This window comes from Ictidomys tridecemlineatus, unplaced genomic scaffold (genome assembly GCF_052094955.1).
Source record: "Ictidomys tridecemlineatus isolate mIctTri1 unplaced genomic scaffold, mIctTri1.hap1 Scaffold_1051, whole genome shotgun sequence".
In the NCBI taxonomy this organism is placed as follows: domain Eukaryota; kingdom Metazoa; phylum Chordata; class Mammalia; order Rodentia; family Sciuridae; genus Ictidomys; species Ictidomys tridecemlineatus.
In genome coordinates this window covers 60903-72402 of record NW_027521006.1, presented here as the reverse complement: position 1 = coordinate 72402, position 11500 = coordinate 60903, and the positions used below count along the sequence as shown (strand labels likewise).

Sequence of the window (11500 nt, the reverse complement as noted above, 5' to 3'; positions counted from 1 at the left end):
TTTATTTAGAGGCAGGGTCTCACGGAGTTACTTAAGGCCTCACTAAGTTGCTGAGGCTGGCTTTGAACTCGAAATCCTCCTGCCTCAGCCTCCCAAGATGCTGAGATTACAGGCATGTGCCACCATGCCAGGCTTAGTTTTATCCTTATACAGAGATTGAAAAGAAAGTGCAGAGATTTCCCAGGTAGCCTCAACCTGGTTTCTTACCTTGTTATGACTTAGGTGAGCTGTCTCTAAAGTGTTAACATCTTAGACCATTTGTCATGAAGAAAAAATAATGGTATGTTAACATTAACTGAAGTCACATATCCTTTGGATTCTCAGTTCTGTGTCTTCCTGTTCTAGGATCCCATCTAGGAGCCAACATGACATCCAGTCATCATGTCTCCATAGACTTCTCTTGGGGTGACAGTTTCTATGAACTTCCTTGTTCTGATGACCTTGAGAGCATTGAGGACGACTTGTCAGGTATTTTTATAATTTTTTTTGAATTTTCCTTTTTTTCATATTTAAACTGGGGCTGTGGGTCTGGGGGAGGCAGGTCACAGAGGTGAAGAGCTGCTCTGTCATCTCTTGTCCTTATTGTCATATTAGTATTGACTGTGCTCACCTGGCTGAGGCAGTGCCTTTCAGGTTTCCTTGTGTTTCTCATATTTAGCCTGGGGCTATTGGACTGGGGGAAGCTGGTCACCGAGATGAAAAGCAGCTCTATCATCTCATGCCCTCAAGGTGAAATGTTAGTATTGATTGTGCTCACCTGCTTGAGGAAGGGCCTTTCAGGTTTCTTACTGTGAAGTTACTCTTTTTTTGCATGTTCATATTGTCTGTTCTTCTGGAGGAAGTCATAATGCAGAGCCCACGCTTAGAGATCAGAGAGTTAGCTCTACCTCCTTGATGACTGTGTCTCTCTCAATTATATGGAATTATTCTGCACAAGAGGTTTCTACTCAACCTCATTTGTTTGTGTATTCAGTCATTTATATATATCAGTCATCTGGATAGTTTCCTTAAGCTGTTTTTTGTTCCCCCCCCACTTTTAAATACTACTTTGCTGCTCAATTCATCCCTACTTTAACCATTGGGAATTCTTTCCATTGGAGATCTTTTCATTATCTCCTATTGTCCTTTAACATATTTTCTGGTTTTATCCCAAAGTTTTTTCTTTCTGATATTTAAATTACCCTGACATATATTTACTGTCTTACTCTTAGTATCAGCCATTTTTTCAAAGAGTCCTGGCTCCTTTGATTAGAGAGTGATATTAAAATCTTTCATCTGTCAGGGGCTGTGGCTCAGTGGTAGTGAACTCATCTGGCATGTGTGAGGTACTGGGTTTGATTCTCAGCACCACATAAAAATAAACAAATAAAATAAAGGTCTTTAAACAAGTCTATAAAACATATTTCATCATGCATCTTGATCCACACAACTGACAATGCAAAGAAGTTTATGTGTATTCTAATATTTTCATATCCCCTAGTTATAACTATGTATATGTGGAACCATCTGTGAATGTTTTAAGCAAAATGTGAATTTATACTGATCTGCAGTCAGTGGATTCTGACCCGTTATGACATAGATCCCTCTGCCTTCACCCCTCGTTTATCATAATTTCTCACCCCATCTAGCTCCCAGTTTCTGCCATATAATTAATTCATTGTTTCATTATGAGCAATGAATTTATTATTGCTCCAGATTATGGGCTTTGACAGAATAAGAAATACACAATCAAGGCTGGGATGTGGCTCAAGTGGTAGCCTGCTCTCCTGGCATGCGTGCGGCCTGGGTTTGATCCTCACCACCACATACAAACAAAGATGTTGTGTCCGCTGAAAATTAAAAAAAAAAAAAAAAAGAAAAAGAAAAGAAAGAAAAAAGAGATGCACATTTAGCCTCTGCACCCAGTTCCTGGTGCAGCACTCCTAAAATCTTCATATTTTCTGAGTGACAGAGGTGTTAAGAGCATCTTTTGTTCTCATATTGATTCTTTTACCTTGGTTATTTGCACAGAGATCCTAAGTCCTGTAGAATCTCCTGGGGGCCTAGGAGGGCCTTGTGATTTAATAAGGACTTTTGGTGGGCTCTAGGGCAGCTTCAAGATGGAGGATGGTCATGAGAAAAAACCACAGGAAGGGTGGTGCACCCCAACTCCATGTAGATGGAGACTCCTGTGCTGTGAGGCTCCTGGGCCTCATCCTGCACAACTTTTCCTCTGTAATTTGGTGTTTTCTAGAATTTCATAAAAGGTAAATCATACAGCATGTAGCCTCTTCAATCTAGCTTATTTTACTTATCAGTGTACCCGGTAGGATTTATCTATGTCTCTGTGTAGGGTGGCAGTTCATTCCTTTATATTCTGTGTTGGTTATGCATTCAGCTATGGGAGGACGTTCTTATTTATGATCTGATCAGCATCATAGAGCTGCTATGCATAATTACATGCTAGTTTTGTTTTGACATACTTTTTCAAAGAATTTCTCTAAATGAATGAAATTTAGAGGGACACTGTTGGGTCATAGATTGGACTTTTTTGCTTTGGGAAGAACTGGAACATCATCTTCCAAAGTGGCCATGCCACATGTTCTCCTAGTAATGCTTGAGACTGCTGGTATCTCACATCCTGCAGCTGTTGGTGCACTGCTGTTTCTTAGAGCTCAGCAGTTCTAATAGCTGTGCCACACTACCTCACTATCATTTTAATTTATGATTCCCTGATGATATGGGATGCTGAACATAATTTTGTATAACTATTTGCCATGTTTTACAGAGTAGGGAAAAATGTGTGTGTGTGTGTGTGTGTGTGTGTGTGTGTGTGTGTGTGTGTGTGTTGCTGGGGATTGAACCCCAGGTCTCACATAAACTAGGCAAGTGCTCTACCACTGAGCTATAGCCCATCCTTTAAAAAAATTCCTAGGCTGGGCTCAAGTTTGCAATCTTCCTGCCCCAGCCTTTTGAGTAATTGGGATTGTTGGCCTGCAACAGTGAACTTCATAAAAATTAAACTTTATAAAGTCCATGTTATTGGTATTTTTTTCAGTCAGTTGGTATTTGGTATTGTGAGTTAAAACTCATCATCAAGGACTGGAGAAGTAGCTCAGTATTAGAAAGTTTGTATAGCATGTGTGAGGCCCTGCATTCAACCCCTCATACCAGAAACAAATATACACTACCATCACTAAATCTAAGATCACATAGATTTTCTTATTTTTTTTTCAGATTTCTTATAGTTTTACCACATTTTAGTTATGGACTATTATGAGTTAATTTTTGTAGGAGTGTCTGTTTTTGTCTACATTCATTTCACTCAATATGGTTTGAATAACTTGTTCAATCACCATTTTTTAAAAAACAAGAATACTGGATTTTATTTTAGTTTGAATTTCCAAAATCATGGCCTTGAGTAATCTAGATACAGTACTAAATTTCATCAATTTCTCAGGAATGACAGGGGGCGGCCATACACCACTTAATTGAAGCATTCTGTTCTGGGTCCTAATGACCACCAGAGGGTATGTGCCACCTTCCTGCATATGGCAGTGTCATAATACTGTTATGGTGGAGTGATAATACTAACATGTTGTTCATGTGCAGCCTCTAATGCTAATGTATTATCCATAGTAGCCTTTGATGCTATTGTGTCCACATGTGGCCTCTGATACAAATATAGTATCTGTAGAGTGGACTTGAACACTAATACAACAGCTTCCATGTTAATATAATGTCCACATCATGGCCTCTAATACTAAAATAATATTCACAACATGGCATCAAAAACTAATATAATAGCTGCCCTATGGTCTCTAATCCAAATATATTATATATATACTATAACATCTAAAACAAAATAGTATATCCCTATGATCTTCAATACTAATATGATATCCATAGTATAGCACCTAAGGCTAATATAATAGCTGCCCTGTGTCCATTTATGTTCTTATGGTATCCATAGCTATTGTGGTTTAGATATGTGTTGTCCTTTAAAAAATCTCATATGTGAGTCAATGAGAGAAAATTTAGATGTGTAATGACTGGATCCTGAGAGCATTAATCTGCATTAGTGCACCAACCGAATGAAAGCATTAACCTAATTATCCACTGATAGGGATTAACTGGGTGGTAACTGTAGGATATAAAGATAAAGATTAGGGTATAAAGATAAAGATTCTGATGGACCAAAACATGGGATGATGGGCTCTATTTTATCTAAAATATGCAAATGTATGTTGAATAATCAGAACAGTGAATTTCTGAGGTTGTGCATCAGGACTAGGTAGTGGTACAGCTCTCTGCAAACTAAACAAGCTAATCAATCAACAGAATCCAAGCTCAGGATGCATTTGCAACCTGAGAAAAGAGAGGAAATTAAAATTGGGATGGTGTTATGAAGCTGTAGCATAATGTCCTCTAAGCTAATCAGAGGTGGATCAACAGGCGTCCTAATGGCAGCCACCTCCAGGTTCTCCCTTAGATGTGGTTCTGTGGGGGATCCTGGAATTGACTCCATGTTTGTCTGTTGTTCCCCAGGAAGCTCTAACAAAGTTGCAGGCCTGGGTTGTTGTGCTTGCATTTTTCTGAGCTTACCACCCACATCCAGAACTTTTTAATCTCTTTCCATAGGCAGCAATTGCATTCTGAGCCTGAGTTTATCAGCTGCATTTACAGGTGTTTCTATTCAGAATTCACTTTTCCCTCTGTGAGGTGTGCAAAGGTAAAGGCAGTCCAGGGTCCAGACTAGAGTAGAGACCTGGGGGAGCTCAGAGACACCAGGGCCTCCGTGGAATGGATTCATAGCAGTTATGCTATTTGTTCACCCATTGAAGCACATCCTGATTGCTTAAGGTATTAGGGCATTGTGAATAGAACTACTATATGTAATTGCCTGCTGTTATCTAGATATACATTTTTGAGGCAGTTGTCTATATTTTTAGGACCATATGGTGACACCATGTCTAACTTTGTGGGAAAAGGCCAGTTTTTTTGATAGTGATGAGCTGTTGTGTGCTGTACCAGCAATGCATAAGAGTTCCTGTGGCTGCTCATCATCCTCATGGTTGATACTGGACTTAGTAAAGACCTTAGCAGCTTAGTACTTGTGCATTGCACCTTGGGGTCTTAGTTTGTGCTTTCCTCATGACAGGTGATACTAAGAGTCATTTCTATGGTTCTTTGCCATCTTGTATCTTTCTTGTGCATTGTCTGTTCAGATCTTTACCCATTATGTTGGGTTATTGTTGAGTGTCTTACTATCTTTTGTACACAAGTTTGTTTTAGACATATACTTTCCAATGTTTTCCCCAGTCTTTGACTTGTGTTTTTATTTCCTTAATATGATTTTTTTTTACTGAGCAGTTCAATACAGTCCACATTATTAGGTTTTTCTCTCAAGGATTTGTTGTTGTTATTGTTTGTTTGGTTGCAGGGATTGAACCCAGGTATGCTTAACCACTGAGCCACATCCCCAGCTTTCATGGATTTTTTTTTGGGGGGGCTGTATTTAGAACCTCATCATGAAACATGTGTTCATGCACATCTTCTAGAGTTTTACAGTTTCCCATTTTAAATGCAAGTCTAGAGAGTATTTTGGTAGGTTCTGGCGTCCTTATGTGTGGCTTCTTGAAGTGTATCCTTTTGCAGTCAGTGCTGTCTAGTCTAGGTTTAAAAACAGTTTGTTGGGAATTTCTGGTATGCACTGAATCTTCAGGTCAGGTTTGAGATAATTTCATCTTAATATTATTGAGACCTGAACAAAGTATATCTGCATTTATTTATATTTCATTTGATTTCTTTCTAAACATTTCAAGATTTTCTGAAAGAATGATTGTACTTTAAGACTTACATGAAAGTACTTCAAGTTTTGGGGTCTCTATTTGAAATATTAATGTTTTAAAATTTTTCTTATTCCAGTTTATAAATTTCACTGTTTCCTCTACATGATTGCTGAATTCAATGAAATTTTGCCTGTGGGCCATGTATTTTGCTGCTTGCTAACTCCATTCATTCTGATCAAGACATAGGATGGTAGGCTCTTTTTCTTTCTGATTTCCAAAATCATGACCTGGAATAGTCAGAAGTATATATTTTAGAGCTTCACTGTGCCTAGCACAAGAGGGTGCAGCTCTGAACAGTGAACACCCAGCATCCTGCACTGTCTGCAGTGGCCAGCAGGGGTCACTTTCTCTGATCAATTGCTTTTGGGGGCTGTGTTCTGTGCTCTAATCAAACTTCCTTCTCCTGGGGACCCACCTGAGAGATGCCACATCTAGGGACTCCTAGGGGCTCTATATTAGGTGTAGACCAGTTTTTTTTTTTTAACCTGGAAACACACCTAGAAAGATACCATGGCCTGGGGATGCCTGGTGAACATATCTATGTTGAGGACCAGAGCTTCCTTCTCCTTGGCACCTACCCATGGAGGCTCCACTGTGAATTCAGGATGACTGAGGTCTATGTGAGGAAAACATGAGGAAGAAGCTTCCTGTGCCCTGCCTGGTGTGCTGAGAAGTAAGTTCTGCCATGTTCTTTACTTTCTCAGGTAATATTTTAGCAGAACTTACTTTACAACAGTATTTCTTTTTTTAATATTTATTTTTTAGTTTTCGGTGGACACAACATCTTTATTTATTTTTATGTGGTGCTGAGGATCAAACCCAGCGCCCCCCCCCCACATACCAGGTGAGCATGCTACCACTTGAGCCACATCCCCAGCCCCACAACAACAACAGTATTTCTTACTGAGGTGTTGGCTGCTCATTATCATGGTGTGTCAATGCATTTTGTGTGGCTTGAGTGTCTAAGAACACAAATGCCCCCTCAAGGTGGTGCAGGGAGGGCCCAGTGCCTGGAGTCTCACTGGGGCCTGAGGGTAAGGGATCATGAAAATACAGTAAGTAGCTCTCAGGAGCCTCTAGGGTGAGAGACGTAAGTATTATTATGGGTTGCACTACCCTGAATCCTGAGTAACTACAGAATCATCACTGCAGTTACCAGAGCCTTCTGAAGTGAGGGCAGCATGGGTCAAATGACAAACTGTAGTACCCATAATTCTTGGTGACCTGAAGCTTGCAGAGACCTCTGCAGAGAGGGCTGTACTGACAAAAAATCAAACTATGCTACCAATTACTTTTGGGTGCCTGCTCTGCCCAGAAGCCTCTGGGGTGAGAATTGCAAGGGCAGAATACCAGATTTCAATGCTCAGAACTTCTGGTGATGCCTACATAGCCTGTAACCCTGTAAGTCCCAGAGGTTTCTGTGGTGACAGTTGTATTATTAGAGCACACTACCTAGAATCTTCAGGGTACCAGGGAAAGCATGGGGTCTTCAGCTCCTATGGTCCTCAGCAGGACTGTGCAGGCAAACCCTAGACTGCATTATCCAGAACCATCAGGTACTGTAGCTCCCAGAATCCTCTGTGGTGAGTGGGCAAACTATTGAACTGCATTGCTCACAATCCTAAGGGGGAATTTAAGCTTCAGAATTTTCTGCAGTGAGTAGGAAAAACACAGGACTAAATTACCCACAAATCTCGGTGCCAGTAGCTCTCTGGATCCTCTGTTGTGAGGACTGTTGGACTGAGAGCTTAACTACAGTATCCAGAATCCTTGATGAGGTGTGTTTCCCAGGTGAGTATGCAGCCTGCAACTCCCACAGGCCTCCCAAGTGAGAGCTGTGCATTATGCAGGTCAGACTATGCTACCTACAATTCCTGGGGACACACTGGTGAGTGTGCTGCCTGCAATTCCAGGAGGCTTCCACAGTGAGGTCTTCAGTACCAAGGCAAGCATGTGGCCTTCAGTTCTCATGGCCCTTGCAATAGGGGCATGTAGGCAAAACACTGGACTACCTTATCCAGAATCCTCAGGGGGGATCACAGTTCCCAGGATCTGCAATAGTGAGGACTGCAGGGTAGGGAGCTGAACCATACTATCTAGAATTCTTGGAGGTACCCATGTCCATGTGGCCTGGAACTCTCAGAGGCTTCCACAGTGAGGGCTATGGAGGCAGAAGGCAAGACTATAATACCCAAATCCCTAGAGGCCTGCAGCTCCCAGACACCTACCCTTTGAGTACTGCTGGGGCAAGGTTTGTATTGCACTACACAGACTCCCAGGGGTGTCTAGGCTTGTGCTACACAGATCCCAGACCTTTGATGGTGAAGTCCACTTAGGTAGGATGGACTGCACTACCCAGAATAATCAATGGCCCACAGCTCTCAGAGACCTCTGTGGTCAGGGCTGACTGAGTAGAACTGACTACAATACTCAGAATTCCTGGAGGCTCCGAGCTCTAAGTAGTCACTGTACAGTTCAACATAGCACCAGGCTATAATACCCATGATCCTTAGAGGCTTGCAGCTCCCAGAATCCACTTTAGTGATGGCTGCATTGGCAGAACACCAGACTACACTGTCCAGAATCCCTAGGGATGCCTGAGTGACTGTGTAGCCTGCAATTTCTAGAGACCTCTGCAATGGGGGCTGCATTGTATAAGACTAGAGATTACACTGCCCAGAATCCTGGGTGGGTGTATGAGGGTTAAAGTGCTACTTGAATACTCCATAGGCTTCTGGAGTGAGTGCTGAATGGTCAGAATCCCATACTACAGTGTTCAGAATCACTAGGGGTTCCTGAGTAGCTGCAGCTCACAGAGACCTCTGCAGCTTGGCTGTATTGTAGAATTCAAGACTGCACTACCCAGAATCCTGGGGGTATGAGGGTAAATGTGCATCTTGCAGCCCCTAGGCTTCTGGGATGAGGGCTGCATGGGTAGAACACCAGAGTCCATTGCCAGGGTCCTCCAGGGTGCCTGGGCTAGCACATGGCATGCAACTTCCATGGTCCTGAAGGGCAAAGACTGTGTGAGCAGAGCACCAGACTTCACTGTCTAGAATCCCTGAGAACCCTGAATCTGTGTAGCCTGAAGCTCCCAGAGGCATCTATGGTGAGAGCTGGACAGGCAGGACAGACTGAATGACCTAGAATGCTCTCAGAGGCTACTGGGAATTTGGTCTGAGCTCAGGTTCTTCTAGCCTCCTTCAGTGGTCATCCTGGGCTGGGAACAGATTTTCTTAAAATTCCTGATTCTAAAATGACCCTGGATAAGTCATTCTGTCTCAAAGACTACATGTCCCAGAAGCCTTTGTGGTGGTCTCTGCCCTTGGGCGCCTGAGTGAGGGTCTAGACTCCCTGTGGAAGCCTCCCTCTGTGCCTCTGCCCACCTGCCTCAGGCTGCTGCAGCCCTTGGCCTAGTGGAGTGCAGGGAGGGGGTCTCCTGGACTCCATTCTCCTCTCCTGAGATTCCACTCCTCATGGTGCCACAGCAAGATCTAGTTACAGCAGTGGGAACAGATTTTATTCAGTAACTGCTGAGGTTGGAGGAATGTGCTGACATTCACCAGCGAGCTGGGAGAGGCCCCGCCTCTGAGCCCCCCCCCCCCAGCAGCTGGTGCACGTGGCCAAAGGGGCTTGGTCAAGAAGGGGCAGGGCCTTGCCACCATCTTTAATGCTGCCTCCCTGACAGTGAGAAGCTGGCTTCCCCCTCAGGACCAACCCGGGAGAGCCCCAGCTCACTGGAGTGTTGGGTTACTCCAAGGAGAGGGGCAGAGCTCCCTTCTCAAAGCAGATTGTGAGAGAGACTCAGGTTGGGGACCCGCGTGGGTCATGTCTCCAGGGACTCCTAGAGCCCCCTTCTCCTTAGAGCAGCCTCTGCGGACTTTTGGTTTTCAGACTTCGTGAGTCATGGCTCTAGGAATGCCTGGGGTTCCTTTGTCTTCAGATCAGCCTGAGGGGGATGCCTGTATTGAGGACCCTCATGTGGCATGTTTCTAGGGGGTTTCCAGGGTTTCCTGAGGGAGATGCCAGGGTTGGGGACCCTCACAGGTCATGTCTCTAAGTAGGCCCAGGGTTCCCTTCTCCTCAGAGTGTCTGGAGGAGACGCCAGTGTGGGGACTCTCTTGGGTCACGTCTCTGGGGATTCCCGGGGTTCCCTTCTCTTCAGAGCAGCCTGAGGGAGATGCCTGGTGTGAGGCAGCCCTATTTTGTATTATAGAGACAGGGTTTCACTGAGTTGCTTCATGCCTGTTTTTGCTGAGGCTGGTTTTGAACTCAAGATCCTTCTACCTCAGCCTTCTGAGCCGCTTAGGTTTAAATATATTACTTCTAACAAAGCTAGAATTTATTAAAAATACATCTCCTGTATTTTTAATAATGAACCACATTTTTTCTTTAATCTTTGCTTAGTTTTGTTTAAATTTTTTTTTTAGTTATAGAAGGGCACAATACATTTATTTTATTTATTTTTATGTGGTTCTGAGGATCAAACCCAGTGCCTCACACATGCTAGGCAAGCATTCTACCATTGAGCTACCACTGCCACACATTTTTGTTTTGGTGGAGAGTTTAATTAGCAAGAAGCCACCCCTCCAGGACCCTCCTGCTAAGGCTTCCCCCTCCAGACCCTGCCTCTTTCTCCAGACCCCACCCATATTCTTTGGCCCTGCCTGTCTTCCTGAATGACCTTCCCCCTCCTTCCTAACCTGCCTCTCCTCTATGTCTTACTCATGTTCTAGGGCCTGTCCCTCCCTCAGGTCCCACCCATCTGCCAAGCCCTGCCCCCTGTGACTCATTCTCCCCCTCCTTCAGACCCTGACTGTCCTCCAGACCTTTCCCTTCTTCCTGTCCTGGTCCTCCTGCAGACCTCACCTTCCTCTATTTCTTTCTTTTAAAATTTTTGTTTTGCACATGGACACAATGCCTTTATTTTGTTTATTTATTTTTATGTGGTGCTAAGGTTTGAACCCAGTGCCTCACACATGCTAGGCAAGTGCTCTACCATGGAGCCATAACTCCAGCCCAATCCTCCTCCTCTTTAAGACCCTGCCTCTTCTCCAGACACCACCCATCTTCCAGGCCCCCTGCTCCTCCTGACCTTCCCTCCCACTCCTCCAGACTCTGCCCCTGCTAGTCTAGGATGAGCAGCTCCTTGGCTGCTGTGCTAATTGGCAGTATATTTGTAATGGTGCACAAATAACGACCGTTGTATAAACACATTGTGCATTCGATGAATTATCTTTTCTGTATCAGAATTCGATATACCATAAAATAACTTTAGAAAAGTCGCCTTTCTCTTTTTATTTTCTCTATAGATCATGAACATTTGAAATAAAATCAGAATTTGTTAAAGGGCAGATGACAGCCAGCCTTGAGCCCTGATGATCCCAGGATCCCATCCAGTGGGAGAACTCTAAGTAGCAATCCAAGGTTTTGTATGCTAATTGATTCATTTTCTTATTTTAGAGTTATTTTGCTATGTAATTCCCCATGGCCAGGTCTCCAGTTCTGTGCAGTAGGTTTTTCCAATTCAATTTTTGATTAATATTCTTTCAGTTGTCTACAGAATTTTTTTTTAAAGAGAGAGGGAGAGAAAGAGGGAGGGAGGAAGAGAGAGAGAGAGAGAGAGAGAGAGAGAGAGAGAGAGAGAGAGAGACTAATATACTATCTGC

The 11500-nt window shown here is 43.4% G+C and overlaps 1 long non-coding RNA gene across 1 annotated transcript; it reads left to right on the top strand.

Moving 5' to 3' along the window:
* The first annotated feature begins 290 nt into the window (after positions 1-290).
* LOC144372449 (uncharacterized) lies at positions 291-11232 on the top strand. Its single transcript, XR_013432452.1, has 2 exons — positions 291-468; positions 11144-11232. It is a non-coding gene; the product is annotated as an uncharacterized LOC144372449 (long non-coding RNA).
* Positions 11233-11500: the final 268 nt, after the last annotated feature.